At 43.7% G+C, this 17150-nt stretch overlaps 1 long non-coding RNA gene across 1 annotated transcript; it reads left to right on the forward strand.

The window, feature by feature from the left end:
* The first annotated feature begins 6769 nt into the window (after positions 1-6769).
* On the forward strand, positions 6770-13229 carry LOC142749125 (uncharacterized). The gene is made up of 3 exons (XR_012882377.1): positions 6770-6876; positions 8495-8625; positions 11300-13229. It is a non-coding gene; the product is annotated as an uncharacterized LOC142749125 (long non-coding RNA).
* The last annotated feature ends 3921 nt before the right edge of the window (positions 13230-17150 follow it).

Raw genomic sequence — 17150 nt, forward strand, 5'->3', positions numbered from 1 at the left:
GGGGTGCAGTTTTCAAAATGGGGTGATTTATGGGGATTTTCTAATATATAAGGCCCTCAAAGGCATTTCAGAACTGAGCTGGTCCCTTAAAAAAAATGGCCTTTTGAAATTTTCTTTATAATATGAGAAATTGCTACTAAAGTTCTGAGCCTTGTAACGTCCTAGAAAAATAAAAGTACGTTCAAAAAACGATGCAAACATAAAGTAGACATATGGGAAATGTTAATTAGTAACTATTTTGTGTGGTATTACTATCTGTTTTACAAGCAGATACGTTTAAATTACGAAAAATGCAAATTTTTGCCAATTTTTTCTAAATTTTGGTGTTTTTCAGAAATAAATACCAAATTAATTGACCAAATTTTTTCACTAACAAAGTACAACATGTCACGAGAAAACAATCTCAGAATCGCTTGGATAGGTAAAAGCATTCTGAAGTTATTAACACATAAAGTAACACATGTCAGATTTGAAAAAATCAGCTGTTTCCTGAAGGCCAAAACAGGCTGGGTCCTGAAATGGTTAAACGCCGGCTGCCTCCTATCCTCAGAATCCCCAACTCCTTTCATGTGTCCCTTCGGAAACCTGTGATTCTGAACTTCTACAGTAAAGCTCCTAGTTCTGCAGTTGCTCCCAGCGGCTCTTTTGATGTGTTTGAAGTGACAGAGATTCTGGACTACAAGAAAGTAAGAAGAAGGACATTCTATTTAGTGGACTAGAAAGGGTTTGGTCCTGAGGAGAGGTCCTGGGAGCCGAAAGAGAATCTTAATGCTCCTACATTCATTAAAAAATTGCTCTTACGCTCTGGACCCAAGAAGACAGCTGTGACCGCAGACTCTTGGCCTCCTGCCAGCATCTTCATCCTCTGAGACACCAGCACGGCCGTCCTGCCCTGGACTGTGTTCTAAGGTGCGCGCACGCTCGTCCCCGGCCTTAGAGGGCCAGCGCGAGCGCATTATAAAAGTTCGCTAACCAATCCCCAGATCACCCTGGACTATAAAAAGAACTGAGCCCTTTGACTCCTTGCCTGAGCGTTATTGTGTCTACCCATGTTCGTTAAGCAAATGGTCCCTTAGTTGTGTCCTGCTCCATGTGTTCCCATGTCCTGTTTCCTGTATCCTGTTGCTACTTTTGTTCCTGTGTCTAACTCATTTGTTGGAGTTGTCTTGCCTCATCTGCCATGTCCGTGGTCATCTGCCACGTCTGAGGTCATCTGCCACGTCTGGTGCTGTCTGCTACTCCAAAGCATCTGTCTGCATAGCACTCCAGGTACTCCTGCATTGTGACTGTTATTGACAATTTTCTGGCTAGCTGCTTCTCTGCCACAGCAGAGCTGTCTAGTGGGTCCACATACACCACAGGAGTGACACAGTCACTTGGTTCAAAAATGGCTAAAAGGGTGCTATTTGGTTCTGCATTTGTACTTTATGCCGGTTCAGAATTTATAACATTTTCTTTTGTTTATTGTGAGGTGGATTGGATCATGGGTTAGTGATTTATTCTATAGTGGCACTATGAAGTAGGTTGAACGGGAACAGGAGGAGGGTCTGTGTCAGCTAGGGTATGTTTGTTTGTTTTTTCCACCTAAGCTTTGATTAAAATTGTATCTTGGAATATTCGGTCGAATTAAAAGAGTTGCACTGTTTAAAGGAATTGAAGGCTTCCTTCCTGCAATAATTTATTTGCAGGAAATCCATTTAACCATCAATGATCTTGCCCTTCTGAATAGATGGATTGTGCTTGCCTACCATTCTTGATTTTCTAATTGTGCTTGAGAAATCTCAATCCCGATTTACAAGAATCTGAATGTTGAAGTTATCAAGCCAGTTGTTGATAAACAGGGTACTTTCGTTGCCCTGAGTGTTTTGGCACCACAATACGTTACTATACTGTAAATTTAAAGCCACATAATTTATTCGTTTATTTACCGTCTCAATCGCCGATACATATCTTAAATGATATCCATGAATTTGTCATATCTAATTCAAACTGTTTGGTGTATATTGTTGGGAATTATAACAATTTTATCGATAAGTATTAAAGATGTCAATAGACTGGAGAGATCTGAAACTAATTATAACAGATTGATAAAAACCTTGGGTTGGCTTGATGTATGGCAATGCTGAACACAAATGATAAAATGTAATCTTGCTATTCGGCATCCTATGACTCAATGTCACAAATTGATTTCTCTTAACAGATGGTTTAGGTGTGACAACCATAGGGGATATTAAGTATGGTGTCAGATGTGACTAGAGCAGTTAAATCAAACTCTTCCATTCAAATTGCAGCAACATTGGCATGAAGATTTGAATAACTATTCTGAATTATGTGATCAATTTCAGACCTTTTTCTTTGTTAATAGGAGTTCTTCGAGTGCTCCATCGGTGTGGGATTCATTCAAAGCCTATGTAAGAGGATTTTTTTTTAAAAAAGCATCACCTGTCAGAAGAAACTGACATCTGCCCATCTGCCACAATTAACAGCTGAAGTACAATACAGGGAGGATTTATTTTGTCAGGACCTTTATGAAGCTAGTAGAAGGGTATGGGACTCAATACAGGCTAGATTTAAAAATGCCTTAAGGGGTGTAGTTTCCAATATAGGGGTCACTATTTGGGGGTTTGTTTTACTATTTGACCTCAGAGCCCTGCAATTGTGGGCCAATGCTGTGAAAATCACCAAATGGACCTGAGAAGGGGGTCTGTTGCTCTTCATTTCTGAGCTCTATCATATGTCTAGGCAAATGTTAAATGCCTTGAGGGGTGTAGTTTACAAAATGGGGTCACTTCTTGGGGGCTTCCAATCCAGCAAAATCTGCATGCCATATAGCGCTCCTGCCTTTCTGAGCCCTGCCATGTGTCCAAACAGCAGTTTATGACCACATATGGGGTATTTCCGTACTCTGGAGAAATTGCTTTACAAATGTTGCGGTGCTTTTTCTACTTTATCCCTTGTGAAAATGGAAAAATTCAACTTTTTATTGGAAATATTAATTACATTTCCAATAAATTCTGCAAAAGACCAGTGGGGTCTAAATGCTTACTATACCCCCAGATAGATTCCTTAAGGGGAGTAGTTTACCAAATGGGGTCACCTTTGGGGGGTTCCTACTGTTTTGGTCCCGCAGGCACTTTGCATATGTGACATGGCACCCGAAAACCATTCCAGCTAAATTTGAGCTCCAAATGGTGATCCTTCCCTTTTGACCCCTGCCGTGTGTCCAAACAGCAGTTTATGACCACATATGGGATATTGCCGTAATCGGCAGAAATTGCTTTTCAAATGTTGGGGTGCATTTTCTCCTTTTATACCTTGTAAAAATTGAAAATGTCGACATTTTATTAGAAAAAATTTGGATTTTCATTTTCACGGCCTAATTCCACTAAAGTCAGCAAAAACCTGTGGGGTCAAAATGCTCACTAAACCCCTCTTTAAGTTCCTTGTGGGGTGTAGTTTCCAAAATGGGGTCAGTTTTGGGGGTTTTCACTGATTTTGTCCCTCAGGGGCTTTGCCAGTGCGACATGGCTCCCGAAAATCATTGGCGCAAAACTTGAGCTCAAAAAGCCAAATGGTTCTCCTTCCCTTCTGAGACCTGCCATGTGTCCAAACAGCAGTTTATTACCACATATGGGGTATTTCCGTAATCGGGAGAAATTGCTTTTCAAAGGTTGGGGTGCTTTTTCTCCTTTATGCCGTGTAAAAATGTTACATTTTTACGTTTTATTGGAAAAAAATGTAGATTTTCATTTGCACAGCTTCATTCCACTAAATTCAGCAAAAAAAATGTGGGGTCAAAATGTTAACTATACCCCTCGATAAATTTCTTGAGGGGTGTAGTTTGCCAAATGGTGTCTTTTTGGGGGGGGGTTTGCACTGTTTTGGCATCACAAGACCTCTTCAAACCTGACATAGTGCCTAAAATATATTCTAATAAAAAGGAGGCCCCAAGATCCCCTAGGTGCGTTTTAGAAGGGAAAGAGCGCCATTTGGCTTTTGGAGCTCAAATTTAGCAGGAATGGTTTGCGGAGACCACGTCGCATTTGCAAAGCCCCTAAGGGACCAAAACAGTGAAAACACCAAAAAAGTGACCCCATTTAGGAAACTATACCCCTTGAAGAATCCATCTAGATGTGAAGTGAGCATTTTGAACCCACAGGGGTTTCATAGATTTTATTAGAATTGGGCAGTGAAGATAAAAAAAATCCTTTTTTTCCAATAAGACGTAGCTTTAGCTCAAAATTTTTCATTTTCTCAACAAATAAAGGAATAAAAGAACCCCAACATTTGTAAAGCATCTTCTCTGGAGTACGGCAATACCCCATTTGTGGTCATAAACTGTTGTTTGGGCACACGGCAAGGATCAGAAGAGAAGGAGCGCCATTTGGCTTTTGGAGCACAGATTTTGCTTGGATTGGTTTCTTGACACCATGTCACTTTTGAAAAGTTCCTAAGGTACCAGTACAGTGGAAACTCCCCAAAAGTGACTCGATTCACGAAACTACACCCCTTGAGGAATTCATCTAGGGGTGTAGTGAGCATTTTGATCCCACAGGTGTTTCATAGATTTTATTAGAATTGGGCAGTGAAAATAAAAAAAACATTTTTCTTCAATAAGACGTAGTTTTAGCTGAAAAGGTTTCATTTTCTCAACAAATAAATGAAAAAAGCACCCCAACACTTGTAAAGCAACTTCTCCTGTGTACGACAATACCACATATGTGGTCATAAACTGCTGTTTTGGCACAGAGTAGGACTCAGAAGGGAAGGAGCGCCATTTGGCATTTGGAGTACAGATTTTGCTGGATTGGTTTCTGGGTGCTTTGTCGCATTTGCAAAGTCCCTGTGGGACCAAAACAGTGGATTCCCCCCAGAAGTGACCCCATTTTTGAAACTACACCCCTCAAAGTATTCACCTAGGGGTGTAGTGAGCATATTAACCCCACAGGTGATTGGCAGAAATTGGTGTGCGCTCGATGTTGCAGAGTGAAAATGGGATTTTTTTCCATAGATATGCCAATATGTGGTGCCCAGCTTGTGCCACTGGAGATACACACCCCAAAAATTGTTAAAAGGGTTCTCCCGGATATGGCAATGCCATATATGTGGAAGTAAACTGCTGTTTGCGCACACTGTAGGGTTCAGAAGGGAGGTAGCGCCATTTGGCTTTTGGAGCGTGGATTTTGCTTATAGTAGTTTTGTTTTGAGTCTTACTGGTGTTTCCGTTTATAATGTGGGGGTACATGTAAGCTGGGCGGAGTATATAAGGGGCATAGTCAGGTGGTATAATAATGGGATAAAAAAATAAAAATAAAATAATCCATAGATGTGTGTTACGCTGTGAAGCAATCCTTTCTGCACAGGCCGGTGTCGCACTGATAGATGGTCTTCACTTATTCCCCTTTTGGTCGACATTCGGGATCTTTGCAGTTTGAGGAATTTTGCTAGGAAGTGTTGTCCTGGTATAATACGGGCACCGTCGCTTCCAGCAGATATTTTTGGGCCCTCCCCTTCCTGGTTCCCTAATTTTAGGGGCCTTGATAATTCGCCACTTGAAACAGAAGAGACGTTCCCCTCGGGCCGGCACAACTGCATATTTTTATTTCCTGGCTTATTGGAGCCTTAACTAATTTTATTTTTTCATAGACGTAGTGGTATGAGGGCTGTTTTTTTTGCGGGACGAGCTGTAGTTTTTATTGGTACCATTTTGGATTACATGCGACTTTTTGATCACTTGTTATTCTTTTTTTTTTTGGGAGGCAAGGTGACCAAAAAACAACAATTCTGGCATATTTTTTTAGTTCTTTTTATACAGCGTTCACCACACGTTATAAATTACATGTTACCTTTATTCTGCGGGTCAGTCCGATTCCGGTGATACCTAATTTATAAAACTTTTTTATGTTTTACAACTTTTTGCACAATAAAATAACTTTTGTAAAGAGAATGGATTTTTTCTGTCGCCAAGTTGTGAGGGCCATAACGGTTTTAATTTTTTTGTCGACGGAGCTATATGAGGGCTTGTTTTTAGCGAGACGAGTTATAGTTTTTATAGGTACCATTTTTGGGTACATGCGACTTTTTGATCACTTTTTATTTCAATTTTTGGAAGACAAAGTGACCAAAAAATAGCAATTATGTCAGTATTTTTTAGTTTTTTTTTACGGGTTTCAATGTGCGGAATAAATAACATATTATTTTTATAGTTAAGGTCGTTACGGTCGCAGCGATACCAAATATGTATGGCTTTATTCTTTTTTTCAACAATAAATGACTTGATAAGGGAAAAAGGGCGATTGTGTTTTGTGTTATTATTTGAAACTTTTATTGTATTTTTTGACAACTTTTATTTTTACATTTTTTACACTTTTTTTTTACACTTTTCTTTAGTCCCACTAGGGGACTTGAAGGTCCAACTGTTTGTTTGATGTTCTAATACATTGCACTACCTATGTAGTGCAATGTATTGGAACTGTCAGTTGTTCACTGACAGCAAGCCGATCAGGCTCCGACTCCGGGCAGAGCCTAATCGGCTTCCGTAATGGCAGATAGGAAGCCATTGTTAGGCCTTAGTAACAGTCGCCAGCCTTGCCATCGCATGGCAGGCTGCCGATTTCATACAAACCACTTTGATGCAGCGATTGCATTGAATCGCTGCATTGAAGGGGTTAATGGCAGGAATCGGAGCTGGCTCCGGTTCCTGCCTTTACAGTGGGATGTCTGCTTTAACATTTAGCGGACACCCACTGCTGATGACGTCGGCTCAGCTTCTGAGCCAGAAGCTGAGCCGGCGCCATCTTGCCGATGGTACTGGAAGCCTCTTGAGCCCCGCCGACGACGGGCCATAGGAGGATTCCGTTACAGGCAGACCGGGAGGTAAATATTAGCCCTCCGATCGCCTTTGCAGCCACCGGCAACCCAGCGATCACGTTGCTGGGGTGCCGGTGGCTATAAACTCCTCACATTCTGCGATCTCTATTGAACGCAGCATGTGAGGGGTTAATCGGTCGGATCGGAGGCTAGCTCCGGTCCTGGCCGATACCTATGGGTGACAGCTGTAACATACAGCTGTTACCCGGCGGTGATGTCGCTGGCTCAGCTCCTGAGCCAGCTCCATCTGTTTCATGTGCAGTTACGCGGAATTGCGGGAAAACACCAGCTCCCATCACGTAACTGTACATTAAATTGCGGGAAGGGCTTAAACTGTGTGCTGTTTATATTGCTATTGCCCCCCAGGTGGTGTTCCAGGGGATCAGTGGCCTGTCCGACCTGTTGCATTTATGTTGTATTTACTTTGTGCTGCCATTTCGTTTATTGTACTGTAACGCTATGGCTAAGCTGAATGGTGGTCAGCTTGCTGGCTGGTCTAAATTGGTTTGACACGGCATGTATGAATGTCATCTTCGCTAAAACTATGCTGTGCCCTAACAGTGCTAGGACGACACAGTGTAGCAACACCTGGCGGCAGCGCTTCTTCTATAAAATGTCGGTGTTCCCGCCAACCAGTGTTCAATGCGCGGGGGGAAGAGTCTTAACCTATCTGTGGAGAGTGAGAGAGAAGTGCTGCGAGAGACGCTGAAGAGTGAGCTGTGGATCTGCTGTACAAATGACAAGCATGAGTGGTGGTCTGTGGTCCTGGAGCCAATTGTGGGTGATGGGCAGGAGCCTCCCCATGGCGTGCAAGCGTTGTGTGAGCAGTGGTGGGATACGGGCAGGAGCCTTTCCATGTGTGTCAGCCTTAGGCAAGTGCATGCCAGCAGCGACAATGCAGCGAGTTGCGGGGTACTAGGCCTGAAATTGCCGGACCATCCCCTGCATCAGGGAGTTACGCCCTTGGCTCTGTCTCTGACAAGTAAAAGCCAGCCAGTCATCATCCGCAGGCTGAACCACCATAGGTAAGAGAATGTGCCTCTCATATTGAGGTGTGTTTTGTGTTCTGTTGTGGCCGGGTATATCACCAACACTATCTATGTACACCTTCGAAAGTGATTTTTTTCGTTTTTTTTAATAAAAATATCAGTCAGTGTGTTTGGTGCAACTTTCAAATTCGTTTTTATGAAAAATTTGTTTTACTTTTTGAAACACAGCTGCTTTGTATTTTGTATACAGAGCAGCTGTGTTGTTCGCTGAATCCTGTACCCGTCAGGTCCGCTGGACTGACGAGTTCAGTGTCAGCGTGTCCTGCGTGTCTATCCACCTATAATCTATCACATCTAAGTTATGAAATTAGATATGATGGATAACAGGTGGATCCTGCATGTTAGAGACACGCAGGACCCGCTTTCACTGAACCCGTCGGTCCCCAGACCTGACTGGTACAGGGTTCAGCGAATGATACAGCTACTCTGTATATAGGATACAGAGCAGCTGTATCTCAAAAAGTTAAAATAATTTTTAATGAAAACTAAATGCCAGTCTTTGTAAATTCCCCTATATGATATTATTGTGGAAATCCTGGACATTGTGTTTTTGACTGTCCTAATTTATCCCAAAGGTTAATTGCAGTGACTGAACTTAGGCAGAAATCTGCACCATGTCTCCACTGTAATACAGTTTGGTGACACATCCCGTCATGTATGACACCATATGATAAAGACAAAGAAGGGAAGGCGGCACTCCTCTAAGGTAATATTGCTTATTGCAGATGAAACAGCGTTTTGCATACAAACCGATGGTATTCAACTCACCTATTATAGTTGTGCTATATAGGCACAATTCTATTAAATGGCGTGTGTAGAAAAGTTATTTTTCCTGCGGTCTGCCACCCACTGTTCTCTCTCTGAGAAATCCATGCTCCAGGGAAAGACGATAATCGTGAAGTGAAAAGTTGCAGTATTTGGGTCTCGACTCCTGGCTTGTAGATAAGGAAGTAAAGCTTGTTTTGTAGACAAATACAATTTATTGATAGAGATAAAGGTCTCTATCAATAAATTGTATATGACTGCAAAACAAGCTTTACTTCCTTCCCGACAAGCCAGGCACCGAGACCCAAATACTGCAACTTTTTAACTTTTTACTTCACAATTATCTATGACACCAGGTACTGATATGATTACCAAACCGTCCCCATTTTAACCATTCAGCTTTCTTACAGATCTTGTAAGTTATCTACTAAAGCAATGTTGGATTCTGATGCAGCTGGATATTTCATACACATTAAGTTGGCCTTTGATAGTCATATCAAATATCTTCCCCGGTTCGAATGGTGACAGTTGACGGGTCACCTTTAAAGCGTACCTCCACTTTCAGTGAAAAACTATTATAGTGCAGGAATGTGCACTATAATTGTTTTTCTAAATAACTTGTATTACTGATTTTGCTTTGAGCAGAAGCACAGACTGTGTAAAATTTGTGCTGTCGGCTGCTAATAACTCTGCAATAGGAGACAAAGGGTCCTGCTCGTCTCTATAGCTCCCGTATCTAGAACGGCCACCAGCGCTATAGAATCCTATAGCGCTAACGGCCATTGTGGATACGGGAGCCATGGAGATGAGCAGGACTGTCACGTTGGGTTCGTGGACCCACTGACGGTATGGCAGCTGGCCAACAGGCGCAGGTCAGTCTATAGTTCGTATAGTGTACCTGTGGCAGCTCGGACAGTAGCAAGGCAGGATCGGCTGAGACTAGGCAGCAGGACAGGCGTGGAATACAGTACAGCACGACTACAGCTCAGCACGGCACGTGACCAGGATAGCACAGGATATAGGTACGGGGAACACTGGGAACTGGAAAACACTAGGAGACCATTTGCATAGACCAACTTTGGATACGACAAATAACGCTCAGGCATTGCAGGGAGGGGCATAGCCCTTCTTATAGTTCAGGTTGCTCTGGGAGCAATCAGCATAATTGGTTTGGCTTCTTAAATCTGGACTGAGCTCGCGAGCGCACCCTGGTGGTCACTGTGGAACATGACGGCCGTATGTGCAGACATCTCTGGAGAGAAGGGCATCGACTGGATGGAAGGAGTTCGTGGTCAGCGACCACGGACGTTACAAGGACACTCTGTCTCCTACTGCAGAGTTATGAGCAGCCGACAGCACAGACTTTACACAGTTCTTGCTGTTGCTCAAAGCAAAATTGGTAATACAAGTGATTTAGAAATACGATTATAGTGCAGACTCCTGACAAATAATAGTTTTTTCATTGAAAGTGGAGGTACGCTTTAAAGAGGCTCTGTCACCAGATTTTGCAACCCCTATCTGCTATTGCAGCAGATAGGCGCTGCAATGTAGATAAGAGTAACGTATTTATTTTTAAAAAACGAGCATTTTTGGCCAAGTTATGACCATTTTTGTATTTATGTAAATGAGGCTTGCTAAAGTCCAACTGGGCGTGTTAAAAGTAAAAGTACAACTGGGCGTGTATTATGTGTGTTACATCTGGGCGTGTTTACTACTTTTACTAGCTGGGCGTTCTGACGAGAAGTATCATCCACTTCTCTTCAGAACGCCCAACATCTGGCAGTGCAGACACAGCGTGTTCTCGAGAGATCACGCTGTGTCGTCACTCACTTCCTGCCCCAGGTCCTGCATCGTGTCGGACGAGCGAGGACACATCGGCACCAGAGGCTACAGTTGATTCTGCAGCAGCATCGGCGTTTGCAGGTAAGTCGATGTAGCTACTTACCTGCAAACGCTGATACTGCTGCAGAATCAACTGTAGCCTTTGGTGCCGATGTGGCCGACACGATGCAGGACCTGGGGCAGGAAGTGAGTGACGTCACAGCGTGATCTCTCGAGAACACGCTGTGTGTCTGCACTGCCAGTAGCTGGGTGTTAACGAACAGAAGTGGATGATGCTGATTCGTCAGCATTATACACTCCCATTCCTAACGCCCAGCTAGTAAAAGAAGTAAAAACGCCCCGATGTACACACATAATACACGCCCAGTTGTACTTTTACTGTAAACACGCCCAGTTGTACTTTTGCAAGCCTCATTTGCATAAATACAAAAATGGTCATAACTTGGCCAAAAATGCTCGTTTTTTAAAAATAAAAACGTTACTGTAATCTACATTGCAGCGCAGATCTGCTGCAATAGCAGATAGGGGCTGCAAAATCTGGTGACAGAGCCTCTTTAAGCTCTAGTCCAGTTATTCATTAAATTGAATATTATTGAACTGCAGTTAATAATCGATCATTCTTAGAATATATGTTTTCACTTAATCTCCTCCCCAACATTTCCAGTGTAACTTTTTTGCATTCCAGACCTTACACCACCATTCTCCCTTAATATATTGGAAATCAATATCTATATCTGTCATACTGTCAACTAAAGAATTCTATTCTCTCTTAGGTGGGAGTTTCTGGGGATTAAATTACCAACACTAAAAACTTCTGAACCCCATAAAGAATTTAAAGATGTTTGTGACAAGAAGAATGCTGACTAACTACCTCCTCACCATCTTAATTACTGTCCTATCAAACATTTGCCTGGGGCTGCCATACCTTTTGAATGCATCTGTCCACTTTCTGAAATGGAAGTAAAGGGAATGTGTCGCGAATTTAAAAAAAATTCCAAGCCAGTTACTTATTTTTCTTATATTTTTTCTATTTTTTTTTTTTTTTTCTTCCAAAAAGTGGAAAGTATTACAAATTAAATAAGAATTTGACATGTTTTCCTATGTTGGTCACCAGAGGGAGCACTTCCAAGAATTACAGCAAGGTGAATCAGGCAAAGCAATCGGACTTACAGCTGCTGTAAATGTGAAAGGGAGACTCACCCCCTCCCTATGTTTGGCTACAAGCCAGGAAGAGGTGTCTTCAAATTGCTAAGCAGTGTCCAGCTCCCATTTTTTAAGAGATTGTACAAGGCAGCTGGCAGAAGCTATAGAACACACCAAAAGGCTGAGAAATGGTAAAGTGCTCTGTCAGTACATACAACGTGCTTTTTTACGCGAGCGTTGTTAAAAAGCGTGTTGCGTAAAAAAGAGGCATCAGGACAATTCTTTGGTGTGTAAAACGCTACAAATGTTCCCATGGTCAGTTGAAGTCCTAATTATGCGCCAAAAAACATGCAAAAAGCGCGATCAAAACACACGAAAAATGCCTGTAAAAATGCCTGCGGTAGGTATGTGTTTTTGTTTTTTACATTACCAACTTAATCTTTTTCTTTTTTGCAGGTTCTGCTGGACCGTTTGGACTACGTCGATCTACGTTTTTTTTTTAAAATAAACTGGTTACTGCCATGCGGCAGAAAAGTGCATCTAAAAAATTGACATAAAAACGCATGCATTTTTCGATGTGCTTTTCAGCCACACGGGAAAACCCGCACTGTGTGTATACACTCTTATGCCCTGTTCACACAGTATTTTGCAGGCAGAAAAAAGATCTTTTGCAGGAATTCTGAGCTAGATTTTGAACTGACTGCATTTTTTTGTCTGCAGTTTTCGGTGTGGTTTTTGCCCGCGACCGTTAGGGTATGTTCACACGACAGCGTCCGTAACGGCTGAAATTACGGGGATGTTTCAGCCTGAAAACATCCCCGTAATTTCAGCCGTAACGGCATGTGCAGGCGCTTGAACGCCGCGTCCATTACGGACGTAATTGGCGCTGCTATTCATTGGAGTCAATGAATAACGGTTCCAATTACAGCCAAAGAAGTCACAGGTCACTTCTTTGACGCGGGCGTCTATTTACGCGCCGTCATTTGACAGCGGCGCGTAAATTACGCCTCGTGTGAACAGACAAACGTCTGCCCATTGCTTTCAATGGGCAGATGTTTTTCAGCGCTATTGAGGCGCTATTTTTGGACGTAATTCGGGGCAAAAACGCCCGAATTACGTCCGTAAATAGGCCGTGTGAACATACCCTTAAATTTAAAGCAAGGACCGCAGGCAAAAAAACGCCTCGAAAAAAAACCACTTGGAAAAGAGCTGCTGTTTTTTTCTGACTCCCGTTAATTTCAAAAGGAGGTCAGAGGCAGAAGCTGCGCCAAGAAAGGACACGCAGCTTTTTTTCCCGCGAGCAGCCAAATCCGCCCAGGAAAAAGACGCCTCTGCATCAAATTAAAATCAATGCGGGACAATTTCGGGGGTTTTATGGCGCATCCGATCCGGTTTCCGTGCCAAAAATCTCTGTGTGAACAGGGAGTTATGTCTCCGTTTTTTTAATACCTTATTAGCACTTTAGTAAAGGCAGTTGTCTGTTTGATCATGTCCATTACTAAGGCAGGGCTTAGTGCTAGCTAGTAAAAAGGCTAGCAATAATCCCCCATTATTACCCTGGTACCCAACGCCACCAGGGGTATCGGGAAGAGCCGGGTATAATCCAGTACCCGACCATCTGTAGCGATTGCCGGGTGCCGGGGCAGCCACAGTCTGGTATGATTAGGCTGGGAAGGGCCAAAAACCGTGGCCCTTCCCGCCCTGGTAATGCTAGCCTGCTGCTGTTGTATCTGTCTGTTTATGAAAATGAGGGGGACCACACATAATTTTCGTCAATTATTTATTGATTTTTTTCTTAAAAAAACGACGTGCGGTCCCCGCTATTTTTCATAACCAGCCAGATACAATAAAGCAGCCGCAGCCTAGCATTACCAGTGTTTTTGACCCTTCCCAGCCTCATAATACCAGCCTGCGGCCGCTCCAGTGCCCGACCATGACAACAGATGTTCGGGTACTGGATTGTACCAAGCTCTTCCCGATACCCCTGGTGGCGGTGGGTACTGGGGTAATATTGGGGGTTACTGCTAGCCTTTTTACTGACTAATACTAAGGGGGGATTCACACGAACATGATTTGCGTCCGTGCAGCCCGCGTGGTTTTCACGCGGGTCGCACGAACCTATGCAAGTCTATGGGGCAGTGCAGACTGTCCGTGAGTTTTGCGCAGAGTGAGTCCGCTGCATAAAACTCACGACATGTTCTATATTTCGGCGTTTTTCGCGCATCACTCACCCATTGAAGTCAATGGGTGCGTGAAAATCACGCGCACCACACGGAAGCACTTCCGTGGGACGCGCGTGATTCTCGCAACAGCAGTAAAAGAATGAATGTAAACAGAAAAGCACCACGTGCTTTTCTGTTTACAAACATCCAAACGGAGTGTCATACTGAAGGCGGCTGCGCGAAAAGCACGCAGCCGCGCATCATACGGGGCTGACACACGGAGCTGTCAAGTGCCTTTTGCGTGCGCAAAACGCAGAGTTTTTTGCACGCGCAAAACGCACACGCTCGTGTGAATCCGGCCTAAGTCAAACAGATAACTGCCATGACTAAGGCGCTAATAAAGTATTAAAAAAAACAGACATAAGAAAATATTTTTTATTGAAATAAAAACTCCCCCACAAGAACCTTTTTAGCCATTTAAAAAAAAACAAAAAAAAAAACACATCGATCATCGCAGTAGTCCACAGAATCTACGATGTAGTCGAACAAATCTACGATGCAGTCCAATAGGTCCAGCGGAACCTGCAAAACAAAAAAAATAAAGTTGGTAATATGAAAAATATAAATACTTATACTCACCCACAGCAGACGTCTGTCTTCTGCCTGGGCCGCAAAAGAAACTAGAGGTCAATGAACTGGGACGGGAGCTAGAGATGCAGCAGAAATATTAATAGTTATTAATAATACTGGGGCATCATGGAGCGCCCCCCACAAACCTCCCCCACACATGCAGCTGCTCCCAAAAAACAACACACCACCCCCAACGCACCGCCACAGACACACACGTACCCCGCCACACACGCATACCCTTGCAGCCTAGAACTATACTATATATCAATATATATGAGATAGATAGATAGATAGATAGATAGATAGATAGATAGATAGATAGATAGATAGATAGATAGATAGATAGATAGATAGATAAATTATATCTATGTGATTCATATATGTGGGGTTAATGACTGCCTCCATTTTTTGATCTTGCACTCCTCCGATTTTGCCCTGGGTGATTTTAATTAGTTTAATGCTGGTTCCTACCATCCCCAAGTATATGTAGGTTTAGTCCCAGTTCTGGGAGTATGTGCAGCAGTGGCGGATTAAGTAGACCATAGGCCCTGGGCTGTTACCCAAACTTGGGCCCCCCTTCCGCACCGCCGCCCTGCCACGCCGTAACTATTTTTAACACTACCTTTTTTGGCCAGCATTAACAAATGGGTGTTACGTTTCCCCTTGTCACAGGGCTGTGTCCCTACATACTGATAGGATCACACTGTGCAGGGACACATCCTCCTGACAAGGGGAATTGTCTATCAGTCCTCGACTGCACAAAGACTTTTTGTGAAAAACAAGGATTTCCTATAATAAACATGTCAGGAGAGGTGACAGATTCTCTATATATCTAGTGACTCACAGGTGACGACGTCTCAGATTCTAGTAGTTTTTTTCCCTCTTTTCTTATCTATCCGGTCCAGAGCTCATGACGACTTCTCCCGGCCATGACCCATTTCTGCAGAATTTGCCACTCAGATGTCTGCGGCTCCTCACTTTTTCAACATTTCCACACCTATAAACGAAAATAAAATTATCATGGTGCCACATACTGTGCCCCAAAATATAATAGCACCAAAGACTGCGCGCCTAAATATAATAATACCAAACGCTGTAAAACACCACATACACACAGCCACCTGTACATAGTGCCACACACAGCCCCCTGTACATAGTGCCACACACAGCCCCTGTAGATATTACACACCCCCATAGATAGCGCCACACACAGCCCCTGTAGATATTACACACACGCCTATAGCTAGCACCACACACATCCCCCCATAGAGAGCGTTACACACAGCCCCCTATAAATAGCGCCATACAACCCTCCCCCTCTTGTAAATAGCGCCACAGAGACCGCCTGTAAAGAGCGCCACACACATACTGCTGTGGATAGCGCCACACAGCCCCCCCTTGTATATAGTGTCACACAGCGCACCCCCCATAGTATATAGGGACACACAGCGCTCCCCCCTTGCATATAGGGCCACTTAGCGCTCCCCCTTGCATATAGGGCCACATAGCGCTCCCCCCTTGTATATAGGGCCATTTAGCGCTCCCCCTTGTATATTGTGCACACAGCGCTCCCCCCTTTGTATATAGTGCCACACAGCGCTCCCCTCCCCCTTGTATATAGTCACGGAGAACTACCTCCTCTTGTATATAGTGTCACGGAGCACTCCCCCCCCCTCCTTGAATATATGCACAGCGCTACCCCCACCTAAAAAAATAATATATATTTTACTTACCTTGCTGCGTTCTCGTGGCAGCCGCTCAAGCTGGACGCATGTGAGGCCTCTGGACTAGACGCATGCGCAGACCGGCGTGATGCAGTACCTCATGACACCGGCCTGCGCAGGGAGTCTTCCCAGCGCCTGATAGTCTGCAAGCCTAATGTGGCCTGCAGCCTATAATATTAGTTTGTATCTGAGGACTCAGATAACAATGAATGTGGCTGCCGCTAGCATCGGGGGCCCCCTCCGGTGCTAGCGACGCCACCGGGCATGAGGGGGCCCATGCGGTCTTCTGCTGTTCGAGCGGCCATGGGCCCCCTGGGAGCATTGGGCCCCAGGCGGCCGCCCAAACCGCCCTAATGATAATCCGCTACTGATGTGCAGCGTAGGTTCCCACCTCACAGAGGTTGCCTTGTCATGGCAGGTGGGCTCACACAATTTAATCAAAATGTGCGCTAAGGACCTCCCTATAGTAAGTAGATTTAGCAGTAATGCATATTTATTTATATTTAGTCGCTTAGGTGACATTAGTGTTTGCAGTGTGCTGTCGCTATTTTCTTGTGTGCTGTATAAATTTGCAGTCACAGGCGTTCTTGCACCTGCATACACGTCTTGTTTCATTTTGTTGGAATGTGCTGATCAAACTTTTGTGTTGAGTACCTATAACGATGTGTGAGGACATATAATGTATCCAAAACTGAATATAACACACAGCACAAGGTTTGTACCATGAAAATATAAAAAGAGCTTTATTACAATAAACATAACAACATATTGGCCATCAAAAGTTAAAATCAATTATACAAACAGATTAAGGCATCATTTACACGAGCGTAATATACGCGCGTGCTTTTCACGCGTGTCGCACGCACCTATATTAGGCTATGGGGCAGTGCAGACAGTGCGTGAATTTTGCGCAGCGTGAGTGCGTTGCGTAAAACTCACGACATGTCCTTTCTTTGTGCGCTGTT

Source organism: Rhinoderma darwinii, chromosome 3 (genome assembly GCF_050947455.1).
Source record: "Rhinoderma darwinii isolate aRhiDar2 chromosome 3, aRhiDar2.hap1, whole genome shotgun sequence".
NCBI classification, from domain to species: Eukaryota; Metazoa; Chordata; class Amphibia; order Anura; family Rhinodermatidae; genus Rhinoderma; species Rhinoderma darwinii.